At 30.7% G+C, this 13493-nt stretch overlaps 1 protein-coding gene across 4 annotated transcripts in view; it reads left to right on the forward strand.

Moving 5' to 3' along the window:
* Positions 1-13493, forward strand: part of LOC129983918 (protein numb-like) — a 126566-nt gene that overhangs the window by 91542 nt on the left and 21531 nt on the right. The window contains exon 1 of one of the 4 annotated variants that reach the window (XM_056093628.1): positions 8615-8834. The exons of 2 other annotated variants lie outside the window; for them this stretch is intronic. The gene's annotated coding sequence lies outside the window, so the exon portion shown is untranslated. Of the gene's footprint in view, positions 1-8614; positions 8835-9056; positions 9326-13493 lie in introns of those variants that run through there. One more of the 4 variants, XM_056093627.1, reaches the window with a different exon arrangement.

Consider the following 13493-nt stretch of genomic DNA (forward strand, 5'->3'; position numbering starts at 1 on the left):
GGAAATAAAACGAATCGTTTAAAATAATCGGTTGAAAACAGGTTAAAAAAAACTACTTAAAAAACGATGTACTTAAAACTATAAGCGTGTACAAAAAATATATAACTAACATAAATACAATTTAATTACAAAAACATGCAACTAACCTAAAAATAATTTAAATCATCCGTTGATAATGGTTGTCATGTCAACAATCAGAACACAATGCGCATGCGTGAATTTTCAACGCCAGTTACGGAACGCAAATGCGTGAGTTTTTCTACGCCAGTTGAGGTAACGCTATGCAGATTAGACATTTTTAATTTCCTTTATTCTGTTTTATTTTAATTCAAAAGTACTTAAGAATGAATCCGAAAGATCGATTAATTAACAATTTTTAATTTTAAATGCATCAAACATTAAGAAAATAAATAGAATCGTTTCAAATAATCAGCCGAAAAATCTTAAGCCTAGCCTCATGACTGTTGGGAGAAAACCACCAAATGAGTTAGTTGGAAACTAACTCATTTGGCGGTGGGGAAAATGAAAAGATCTTTTTGGCGGGAAAGTTAGTTTTTAATTGATAATTAAAATTCTAATTAAAAATTCAAAAAAAAGGACTATCCTATCTTTTAAGTTAGATCAAACTGCACACGGTGTGCAAATTTGATTAAAATCGGTTAAGTAGTTTAGGAGTCCATCGCGGACAAACAACGTGACACGTAATTTATATATATTAAGATATATATATATATATATAATATGTGTGTGTGTAATGATATTTTAATTTAATTAATTTCCCAGATTTTATCTTAATTTAGCCCAAAGTAAGAAATTCTCTTATTTCGTGATACAATTCCACTTTCGGTTTAATTAATCCCTTTGTAAAAATATGCGCCATCATTACTACGTATCAAACGAAAGTCATACTTCATTTTGATACTTTTGCCCTTGTCAAAGGTCATTCCATTGGCGCGTTTCCGGAAATCCTATGTTATATAAGGCTAGTGATCATTTGTTCGACCCTTCCTTCTTACTTCTGCTTTTGTGTCGCGCTGCGACTTCTTGTAAATAATCATGTTTGTCTCCTGGGAGAGAAGAGAGAGAATAAAACGAAATTAAAAATACAAAGTCTCATATATGTCTTCAAACCTGCCTTCTGCTTCAACCAAAATATGTTACATATAATTTAGCAGACAGGATTCGAATAGTATTTCATATGTATATATATATTTCCTTTAAGAAAATACTATCACTCCAACTTTTTTCTCAAAAGTTTTTAAAGTCTTAATTCACATGAAAGTTTATCACTTAATAGATAGTTCATTAGTGGTTGCCTGTTCCCCACTAACCCTCATTTTTCGGGGGGAAAATCTCAAAAACACTACTTCACTGTACTTTCTCGATGGGAAGGGGGGGGGGTTAAACATATTCCCTCAACCATTAAGCCGATTTCACTAATTTTACTCACGAATTTGGAAGCACAGCTAATGAAGTGGAATGCTCTAAATATATGTGCAACTGTGATTTGAAATAGAATTTTCTGGTGTTCTGTTTCAAATTTGATTTGTTATGATAATATGTCGTTGCTCAACGGGTTGACATTTCTGAGTCAACGCGTTAACTGCCAATATTTTTTTTTAATTTTTGGCCAGATAAGTTATATATAAAGTGTCGCCGTGGTTAGTTAAGTTGAAAATTTGTGGAACATAATAAAATGTTTTTTCTATCCCCCCCCTCTTCTGTTGTTATTGGTTATTTTCTCTTTAAAAAAATAAATACTCTTATTTTAAAAAAAAATGCGTTTCCATTTAAAAATTTTGAAATTTTGCCATTGCATCCTTAACTGTTAAACCTTAACTGTTTTTCATATGATCTTTGAGCGCATACCTCCAAATACTTTGAACCAAAATTTTATAACGTTCCTGTAAATAGTATAATAGTTCTTGTCTCATATATCAGGATATTTTTTAAATATAATCACGCTGTATAATTCTTCAAATATAACAATTCTGTTCCGTTCACTTAGACTAATTTCAAATTCATTCGCTTGTTGTAAAGAAATGAAGTACAGAATACACACATTCTGTTACACACAACATTAACTGATATACAGTAGACTCCCGATTGTCCACGGGCGGGTTATCCGCGCCTGCTGCTCTAAGTTTTTTTTTTTTTTTTTTTGCTTCCAAGCAAAGAGAAAATGCTTCCAAAGCAAGAAGCAAATACAAATGACTGATTTCTTCAAAAAGGTGTAGTTTTACAGTTATGCTTTTGTAATTACATAATACATTACAGTATTAAAACAGTACATATGTATTAATTTTTCTGTGTATCCTTGACGCCTCCCGTAACTGCAAAGCACTTTTCTGCTTTCATTAACAAAATGCATTTTAGGTTAGTTTTGAGTGATATACTAAAATATTAAGCGTTAGTTAAACATTTCCTGCTGTTTATTTTACGTTTTATTGTACATAAAACTATTTTTCAAAGTTGGAATGACTGTTTTCTCTTTTGCTATACCCGTTTTTAGCTTTTTTCGGATTATCCGCGATTTTTGTTATTCGCGGCGGCCGCGCCACCCAATTCCACGGATAAGCGGGAGTGTACTGTAGTTCGTCAACGGATTCTGAGACGACCACTTTTCGACGACCCCATCTCATTAAGGGGCGAGACGCGGCACGATAAGTGCGTTTCTGGTATAATTATCTGTAATGTTTACGTCTCAGAAAACCGCGAGTCTTCTTTGTTAAATGTAAACATCTCCTCCTTTCATCTTTCCTCTCACCCCTATTTTGACGAATTAAACCCATCCTAACGCATGCGCAAAAGCGCAGAGGGTTTTACAATCCGTTGCTGAACTATATACAAGGTGATCAAGAAATAACAGTAGGTGTTCGGAGCCCTGTAGCGTGTTATGTACTGGACGAAATGTAACAAAATTTGGCCATCGTACACATTAAAGTATGCGGTTTCAATTTATCAAGGGAAAAAAAAAAGTAGTACCAAAAAGGCCGATAGGGGAAATCCTGACGCTGCAAGTGCATAATGTGAGATAAAAGAATACATAACTGCCAATGGAAACATTAAATAACAACACACCAAATACCAATGAAAAATGTTTATTATAGCAATTTAAAATTTGACTCCAGGTGACCACCAGCCTGATGTTCCAGTAATTAATTGCTTGCGATACACGAGGTTTTTGGACAATGGCTCGCAGCATATCGGCATTTATTCATCTGACATGTAACGTTATTTGTTCTTTTAAAGTAGGAATGTCAGGAACAAGTCCTTAATACACAACGCCTTTCAAGCTTTCAAGTAGCCCCACAACCAGAAATCGTCCTCGGCCTGAAGAAACCTTTGTCTTCGGCTTGATTGCACATCAAGAATTCCTGTTGTTTCAGATCTTTCTAACATTCTTCGTAAGTTAGTTATGGTCATCGGTCCTCTACGTAACTGTTTTTACCGCCGGTATTCATGAAGAGCAGCACTGGCATTTTCATCCCACTGATAAAACAGCTTGACTAATAAGGCACGTTCAAGTAGTGACAACGTCATCTACGGGCGAATTCGTGCACAATGATTTAAATTCCAGCAACTCTTCCTTTTATTCTCGATATCGTGTCAAAGTACCCGTATATGCAAATTACATAATGAAGTTTTCGATCGCAGGGGCAGAATTTTCTCTATCGGCGTTTTTTGGTACTAATTTTTTTTCTTGACAAATTGAAACCGCATACTTTAATGTGTATGGTGGCCACATTTTTTTATATTTCGTGTACTACATAACACGCTTCGGGGCTCCGAACACCACCTGTTATTTCTTGATCACCCTGTATATACAATAAGGTTACATCGTCAGGGGTACCAAATACATTTTTAGAATCGATTGATGTACGTAAAATTCCAAAATCTCCAAACGGGGATTGTGGCAACTAATGGGTTAATACTATTATTAGAACTGGCATATAGTCGATCACCAAGTTAGATGCTAGTAAAAGATTGAAATAAAAATAGAATTGTTGCCTCAGATCTTCCTAAAACGGGAAGGTTGTAGAAGCTCGAATTATTATTTTTTTAAATAATAAAATATTAATACTTTCCTCGAATACAGAACATGCGGAAAGAATGTATTTACTTTAGGAATTAAATAACAAAAATCGCAATAAACTTGACGACATAAGAATATATCTATCTTTATTGGAACTTAATTTCATAAAATTCGGCTTCATAAAACAAGCTCGAGAATGGCATTCAAATCGTTTTCTGTTTAAATGGTTGAATATCACGATGAATAAATTTTATCTTTCGCATTAAATGAATGCGAAATTATGTCAACGCCATTTCCATTTGTTTCGGCAGAGAACTCATATCATTATAAAAAAAGAAATTTTAAACTCAAAAATTAATCTCGCAAATGCTATTAACTTAATTAGAATCATTTAATTCTTACTAACATAAGTCCTTAGTTGTATTTAATGAAGCTTCATTGCACGCTTGTGTAAGAAGAGATCGGGAGATTGGGATTGGCATAATACTATTATGAATTAAGCAATAACGGAAAGACTAATCAAGTGAGTCAAAGAAAGAAAAAAGAAGAAAAAAGTGGGAACGGCTAATCCGTTTAATTTGCAAATTTTTGATTTCTCTGGGTTTTTTTTTTTTTTTCCTTTCTTTTTTTTTCCTTTCTTTTTTTTTTTCTTTCTTTATTTTTTTATTTATTAGTAAAGGCAATTTGAATTCATGTCATGTTTATTTAGATGTTCTTTAGAATCAAATGTTTGGAGATTTATCCTAAACTTAAAATGCTTTAAACTTGATTATTATTATTATTATTATTATTATTTTTTTTTTTTTTTTTTTGCACACATAAATGCCTTGTGCTGGTTACAACTCAATTGATCTTGTATTAATTCAATTTAGATTTATTATATTTTCTTTCGAGGTCAATATGCTTTCAAAATTTCTGTAAATATATCCACAATTAAAGTGCTTTCTTTATAAAAAAAAAAAATTATAGTATTTATCAAACCTTTTAATAGGCACTTTTATTGTACTTGTTTCTTGTTTGTAAAGGAGGATATTTATTATTATTTTTTTTTTTGGTACTTCCTGATGAGGCACAATTTTAAAATTTTCTATACTTGTTTGTTCTCGATTACAATGCACTATTTTAATAATTCCAGAATTTTTAATTATGAGTCAATTAATAAATTTAACTAAATTTTGGTTCCGTATGAATGGTTTCACCTAAAGTGAATTTGAAAAATAAATTGATTTTAGGATGCCATACTATTTATGAAACTGAATTATAAAGTTTATAAGAAAGAAAATTATTCAAATAAAAATGTGCTTTTTAGTCCATCAATAAAAATTGCTTTGTAAAATTTATATATTTTACGGTCCATGTGAATAATCGGTTATTACTTATACTTATAATTATTAATATTTATACTTATTTCGTTCTTACTGTTTCCTATTCGATATGAATAAAGTTATTATTTACTTATAATCTTCGAAGAATTCAACCTCGAAATTTTGATAAATCCCTTCGTTTTCGATATCCCTTTGTACAAAGAAACCATTTTCAAAATTACGAGTGTCAGTCCGTGAACACGTTAATTCAAAATAGCCTCTTGCAAATTTGAACTAGATAAATGAAATTAGTTTGGGAACACCAGAATTTATATATATCTATTAAATTTTATATTCTATCGGTTAAAGACAAAACGTCCAAAATGCTTATTATTTTGTGCACTTTACTATGAAGTTGGACAAAATTACCAGTTGTATAAGCTTATAAGGAAGTCGAGCAAACACTTTTGTTTATTGGTATTGAATTCATTTTTTTTTTTTTATGTTGGATTAATTTTGTGAGAGCGTTTGAAATTTACTCAATAGAAGAAGAATCTGATTATCTCTTTAAAATTTTAATCACAGAGCTGCAGTAGCCTGTTGATGAGGTCTAAGTTTCTGCAAGCGATTCTACAAAAAAAATCCGTCTTGCATGTGGACCAGATTCATGTAGTATCACAATTGCGCTTCACATGCGCAGAGGTGTAACGTGAAAGTTTTAAGTTGAGTGTGGAGTACTATCTCATGTCGTCCTGACCATCTGACCACACTCGAAATGAGGATATCCTTTTAAAAATAACCCCCAAAATAAACCAAAAAAATTTTAACTTCAAAAAAAAAAATAGCGAGGCTAACATGATTGAACTATATATCTTGTCTGAAATTTGTTTTGTATTATTCAAATACGGTTGTTTTGCAGTTTTATGTATGAACGTATCCTTGTTTATTAGAACTGAAGAATAATTATTCGCTGTTTATTTGTTTTGTATATATCTGAGTAAAATCTAAACGCACATATATACTTGTAAGTTGCTTACTTTATAGTCATACAAAAAAATAACAATTTGTTTTAATTAATTTTGAAAAATTAGTGAAAATCAGAGAATAATTACTTGGTAATGAAATTGATGTCATCATAAAACTCATTTTAGAATTTATGGTGGGAAAATTAAAATTTTTAAACCCACTTTAAAATTTTTGAACCTACTCCACCCCACACCAGAGAGGCATTGGAACGCTTTAAAGCTCAGTTAATCCTTCTATATGTTAAAGAGTATATTTGCTCAGTTTCGTTTAAATTCCTTAAAAGGCGTAGACTGTATAAGGCTTAAACAAACAAATAAATTACCAATCAATTTCATATCAAGAGAATGCCAGCTTTTTATGAGCAACAGTAATTAAGCCTTGAGGTATTTTGTTCCTGGCGAACAAATAGAAGGATGTAGCTCTGAATATCTTCTGCAGCTATTTTCATTCTTTTATTTATTTATTGCAAAATTTCTTTCTTGACTTAACGAACTTATTGTTAACCTAGTCCATTGTTTATAATTTAGTAAAAAATCAAATGAAATAAAAGTTATCGAAAACCACCCAAATCGAAATTTTCATTACAATTGAACAAAAAAAAAAAAAAAAAAAAAAGGAAATGGAATTTTTGTTTTATTGTTATGACTATTTTATTCATTTATATTCTTATTTCGATGTTTCCAAAACTAAGTGGAAATGTATTTCCGGTGCAGACATTTAAGAAAATTCTTATCTTCCGATGTCGTGTTTCTTCACACGTTGTCTTTTTATTTTTTTCTCCACATCCGCCTATTTCGTGACTGGTTAAAATAAAAATTGTTAAAATTGTCGGTGTTTACCGCTAGCTGTTTTTATTTTATTTACTGCTTTTAGATTTTACATCATTGATAGGAAAGAATTGCAAGAGGTTTTGATTTTTCAATTTGTTTCTAATAAATAATGGAGTTCTTTGAGAACTCCATTTACTAGAATTTGTAATCTGACGTGTTTTAATATTCTAAGTCATTGTTACTAGTACCAGTCATTTCAATTTGCTAGCTTGAGAAATTTAGTAAATATTTGGATGTCGGACAAAATTGTCCTTTTACAGATTGATTTTATTCTTCTTAAGAATTATATCTGGTCGGAAATCTTGGGGACCTTTTTTTTTTTTTTTTTTTTTTTTTTTTGACAGTTTTTTTCGAATATATTCTCCCCCCCCCCTCAAATATGTTGCACCACATTGAGAAATTTATGTCAAACTTGTACACCAGAATTTAGAATTCGAAAATCTTTATTTTATCTTTTTTAAATCTGTGATTGAAGTCTTTTTTTTCCATAATTTTTAAATTGAATTTTTGGAGCGATTTCTCGCCAAATATAATTCAAGCTATTTTTTTTCATTGCAATTCTGATAATTGTTTATCATATTTTGTAACCATTCAAGATGGGAGATTTCGGAGAATTGGCACGATATTGTCCTGCTTAGTAAGAAATTAGGCATTATTTGTTTATATCTTACAATTTTATTTATAGTTTACCGATTCAGGTTAGTCATTTAAGATTTAGGTTGATGAAATTAGGTCTATAGTTCAGTTAAACTTAATTGTAATTTTTTTTTAAATGAAGTTAAAAATTTAAGTGAATTAATTTGCATATAGTAGTATTATCTTTGTTCAATGCCTCTTCTTTCTGTTTATTGAATCATAATTGTTTATTTTTGTGGAGTTATCTGATAAAATCGCACTTAGTTTATCGCAGCCTAATTTATAGCCGAAACTGCCGTAATAATTTTGATAAATTTAATTGATTAGAGTGGCGTTCTTCCTTGGCGAAAAAAGGAAATCTCATTCATATGCAGGTGCGATTTATCTCTTTTAAAAACTATTATATATCTCGTGAGCTCATTCAATTTGTTTATCTCTGCATTTTATAGATGCTTTTTGAAGAAAAAATCATATCTGAAACTTTGTGATAGTGTCGGAGATAGGTTTAATGCAAAAGGTGCGTTGGGAGTGCCTTTTTCCCTTTAACATTCAAGATAAAAAAAATATTATTTTTATTTTTATTAGTGTGCGCACTTTTTGCTTCAAATATTCTAATCAAAACAACGACGGTTATCTTCCTATTTTTATCCTCTTAAAATCTTCCAATAGCTCGTGACTGGAGTATGCAATGATATTTTTCAAACATGTTTGTCTGCCATTGAATTTAATATTTAGAAAGCTGCCGTGGAATTAAAAGTACGTCATTACGTCCTTATTTTTCTATTTCAAAGTCGAACTGGTTTCCTGCCAGTGCTCTTGTATTCCATTAAAAAGAAAGCAAATGAGGAGAAAGTTCTGAATCTGTGACCCGGTGTTATTCTGTCAATTAAAAGTGGCAAAAAAATAAAAAATAAACTCGTCGACAAAAATGAAAGCGAAGAACCTGACGATGAACTCACACGGCGAATTGGTTACCATGTGAATTTTGTTGAAACTCAGCAGGTAAGTTAGTGGATTTCGCATTTGCTCAGATTACCCTTGTGGGCGAGAACAGGTGCTGTAAGAATGGACAGAGTAAATACATAATTGGTTTCTTGAAAAAAAAGTCAGTGTTTTTGGGAGTCGACTGGACGCCAGTCGGACTCGCCGTTCGCTGTCCACCTACGTATTTCTTGTCGAGGTGATATCCTGAAGTGGATATTCTTTGGGGTAACTTTTGCAAAAGAGATTCTGACACTTTTATTCGTGTTCCTGATAGATCCATCAATGACAGGAGTGTCGATATTTATGAAAGTCAAGTAGTTGGCTGTCTCTACGTGGGCGGGAAAGTCTCCAGTCGGATGACGCCTTATTTGTGAATGCATTTCGCTTACAGTGGTCGTGTGTTTTGCTAGTTCAAGATATGATAACTGTTTTCATAAAGAAAAGAAATGTGTGCTTATATTTAAATGCGTGAATATGATTGTGTGGTAGAAAAGGATATGCATTAAAAGGTAAAAAAAATGGTTTTAATGGTGTAAGCAAAGATTTTATTTAATGGCCCTCATGTTTTGTAATTAGCTTAGTGATATAATTGCTTTTGTATATAACCCATATCATTTTATTGTCGATATTACTGAAATGAATACCAGATGAAGAGAATTGTTATTTGGCATGTGTTTGTAATGAACATCGGTAAGAAGTAGTTAATATATGGCAAATTAAATTTCATTAACTCGCTATATATGCAATCCTTGTTTAAAATTAGAGAATTGTTAAAGTTGCTAATTTATTATAGTTTTTTTAATCTTTCAACCAGACGGGGAGGGGGAAATAAGTCTGAGTTAATTTCTATCGACAATTCTCAATAGTGAAATTTCTCCCCCCCCCCACCCCACTCACGTCATTGGCAAAAAACTGGCCAATTCAATAAAAATTTTGTGTTGAGAAAAGTTTTTATCTCTTCAGTGAATCATAAGTCATTAAAAATATTTGTTTTATTAAATTATTTGATATTTATATTAATTTTATTATTATTGTTCAACATTGCTTTAAAATAATGCGGTTTGCTAAATTAACCCCATATCGTATTTGTTCATGCAACCAAAAGTATTCTATTATTTGTTAAAAGTTTAAGCTTGTGTATTTTTGATGAATTTTAACATAATACACGCCCAAAGCTTTCCCTTGAAAGCTTCTTTTATCTGGGTAATAATTCGATAGTTTAATTGTGTTCTTGACAAGCAGAACATGAATATTGAACTCTTTTAATGTGAGTTCTTGTTTTGAAAATGGCTATAATAATAGTCACGTGTGAATATTCAATATAGTTGCTTGAAATCCTTGAAATCATGTTGAAACATGCTGAGTTCTTTTGATTTATTGAGAGAGGAGGTGTGTACCTCAAAAATTTGCTTTATGCTATATGTATTCTAATTATTTATGCTGTATTTTCTAAAAGATATTTTGGATTTAAAAAAAAATGAAGATACTATTTAATTTTAGCATGGTAATATTTTGTAGGTTGGCTTATTTTCTATACATTGCTTCATGCAAAAATTATATTGTGTAAAATACCTTACAAGGTAGATTATTGGGCCTAGTTCCAAATTTTCAAATAGCTACCTCCAAGATGATATTTACTCACTTAGAATTTTTTAAAAAATTTAATTGATTAAAAATGAATCAAAATTATGAAGTTTTACCTTAACTTCTGAGTATCGTTATTCAAAGAACATTTTTGCACCTCTTAAATATATATTAATCTTTTATCCATATAAGTGTTATTTCCATACAATTTCTTTTCTCTAATTTTAATAACCTCTTCAAATTAATTGGTACTTGTCGGTTTTAACGGCGAGCAAAAAGCGCCAAGAAAATAGTTCGCCAAATTATTATATTATATTAAGTGCATTAGTATTTATTATGAAAAATTTTGAACATGGCGAATCACATGCTACATAAGTTTGAATATTGAAATCGCCAAATTGGCGAAATTTTTTCTTGGCATCATTTGGTCGCCATTACTACCGATAATATCACTTAATTAAAAAAAAAATTAATGGCTGATTAGTGCCCATATTGAATGAAATATCGAAATCTTATTTTGCTCTAACAAACGCATTTTAAAGGCTGATATTTGACTGTATTGTCACCTTTTGTTTTACTTGTTGGCGTGCCGGAACTTATTACTCCGAAATGGATGAAAGTGCCCATCATTCAGAGGCAAGAAATTTTCGTGAGGTTGTAATTACATTTGCTACTGAAGGAAATTTCTGGAATAATGCTGTTGATCTTGCTTCACAAATTGCAACTGGTGGATGATGCCTCTGTACCGAATGCATGTAGGCAGGAAGGTTTCCGCTGGCATGCTGAGCGAAGGAAATTCTTTAGTAATGAGAGAAGTAGGAAGTTGTGATTACCTTCGAACGAAGAAAGGATGGGGTGGGAGGGGGTAAAAATTAGTTTCTTGCTTCGTTTTTTTCCCTCCTTCTTTTAATTTCGCTGAAATACTAATTTGTTCATAGTATAATGCCATTATGTCAGATCGGAATTGGTATTTTCTGCAAAATATTATTTTACTGTAACAGTTTTAGTTTTAATGGCTGTTTTAAAGCTACTTGTTGGTTGTAACGGTGACCAAAAAGTGCCAAGAAAAAATTTCGCCAATTTGGCGATTTCAATCATCAAACTATGTAGCATGCGACTCGTACGTTCAAAGTTTTTCATAATTAATGATAAGGACTTGAGTATATTTTTATAATTTGGTGAAATTTTTTCTTGGCGCTATTTGATCACCGTTAAAATCGAATTGCATCGTTTTAAATAATGTGAAAATTAAGTACACTTGGAGATCTGCTCATTTGTACTTGATAAAGTGTTAAAATTACTCTTATAATTTATAATACATAGAATTTGCATTTTTATTAATTTACTTGACAATTAAACTAAACATTATAATCGAGCTACTTGGACCCTGTATTAGCTTAGCTAGAAATGCGCCACTGATAATTGTAATAATAGTAAAAATGTTGACCGTGAGACTTGCATAGAGATTTTAAACTTAACTATGAAAATATCAAATCAAAATTATAAATGTAGTTTTTATAGTGCAAAATAGTAAGTATATCTTTACAAAATTACTTCAACTTGTGGATATGGATTTCGGATTTTATTGCTAAACAAACGAGAAATGTCACCAAGGTAATTTGGTTGCTTTATGTCTTCTGGAACTTGGCGATCTTGGCTTAATTTGAAAATGGCCAAGTAATTCAAGATCGGAAATATCCACAAATACTAAATGACTAACTCAAAAATTCACTTCATGTTTAGAATATAAATAATGTCAGCAAAATCTATCTAGATTGAACTATTTGGAAAAATTGTATTAATTTCTTCAAACGCTTTGGAAATTATTACGAAAAGTATGTACACAAGGGAAAAGTCAGGTTATGTTAATTATGCTATGCCATTTGTTTTGTAAATTGCGCTGTTCGAAACATAAACTTTCCAATCTGTTAGTATATAATTTTCTTATTCTGCACGCATTTATGTTTTTTTTTTTTTTTTTTTTTTTTTTTGCATGTACTGTTTTGCTTACACTATACGCATTCATAATGATATGGATGCATTTAATGTCTGTTGATTTTTTTTTTAATTTACTGTGGATTATTGATTAATTTAAAATGAATAATTTCAAGTTTTTAATATAAATACGATCAAGATAATGTAATCTGTATTGTTTCATTTCGTCGATTAGTTTTAAGTTATTTTATATATTCTTAATCAACATTTATATTTCGGAAACGTTAATTCACTTATTTTTTAAAGGGGAACAATGTTCAGGTGATTTGTTTCTAATATGCAGACGAATGATTCTAGGAATCAAATGGAATTGAATGAATTAACATTCGTGCCCGTTATTTATAAAAATTCGTAAAACAGCACTACTTCAATTTGATTTTTAAAGACTTGCTGGTGAAAGAATTACATATAACTTGAAATACGTCTATCTGAAAGAATCCGCTTAATTTTTAATGCTCTTTCTTTTGTAAATGTAGCAAAACATATGAAAATGAAATGAATTTTATAGATTAAAGCTTGCAGTCATATTTCAAAAGATCAAGAAAGGTTTTAAAAATACAAATCCAAGCAATTATATGAAACATTTTGGAACTGAAATGAAACATTTTCATTTAAATAAGCGATATGAAGTCATTTATATCTTGATTCTGGGCCAAATTCCGCCTTCACAAATAAAGTTATTGCTGAGTTATTCTGAATAAATGATTGTAGACTTTCCTGAAGTTATGGTACTGTCCAGAATTGTATTATATTCTAAAGCTACTATTTCTTAAATATGGATTTCAGTCATTAAGGAGGTTTAATAAATATAAAAGACATAAAAGAATTTTGTACTAGTTTCAAGATCTACATTGATATTGAAATTTTCATTCCCCCCCCCTTCACTTATCTTTCTCAGTTCATAAAAGCATATTTTATTTTCTTTAAAAAATTATTCGTTTGTTTTCGGAGGGAAAAAATGGAACAAATATTTGGTTACGGAATTTATTCTTACATTTCCGTTCAAAAAAGGTATTGAAAACATGAGAATTTAATAGTTATTCTGAATCGAATTATTAATGCTAAAAATGATTTAATAATAAAAATTCTGCATTGATT

The sequence above is a fragment of the Argiope bruennichi genome, chromosome 9 (assembly GCF_947563725.1).
Source record: "Argiope bruennichi chromosome 9, qqArgBrue1.1, whole genome shotgun sequence".
Classification (NCBI taxonomy): Eukaryota; Metazoa; Arthropoda; class Arachnida; order Araneae; family Araneidae; genus Argiope; species Argiope bruennichi.